This window comes from Theobroma umbraticum, unplaced genomic scaffold (assembly GCF_002168275.2).
Source record: "Theobroma umbraticum cultivar Fairchild unplaced genomic scaffold, ASM216827v3 scaffold_20.0, whole genome shotgun sequence".
NCBI lineage: Eukaryota > Viridiplantae > Streptophyta > Magnoliopsida > Malvales > Malvaceae > Theobroma > Theobroma umbraticum.
In genome coordinates, this window is record NW_018397266.1 from 192195 (window position 1) to 192590 (window position 396).

The following is a 396-nucleotide window of genomic DNA, read 5'->3' on the forward strand; positions in this document are numbered from 1 at the left end:
CCTGGACCATGCTATTTCCTACCTCGAACTTAGCTAATGCTGTTTAATACCATGGAAGAACATTTTCTAGTTTTACAGTGAAAAGGGTAAAAACGTGAGGAAGAAATTCTCATATGATTGAGTTTCCTTTCCTCAACCTTGGGTAGACCTGTTAAAATGGGCTTGGCCCATAGGGTCAGTCTATTTTCTATTAAATATGAGATGGGTTGGGTTAAAAAATTTTGGCTCATATTAAAATCGAGCCTAAATGAGCCAACCCACCAAATCAGTGGGTTGATGAGGGCAGGGGCAAGGATAGCCCTATGGGTAAAAAAAAAATAAATTTAATTAATTTAATAATTTTATATATTTATTTATGTAAAATTAATAATTTAGTTACTAATAGTATTGTTTATT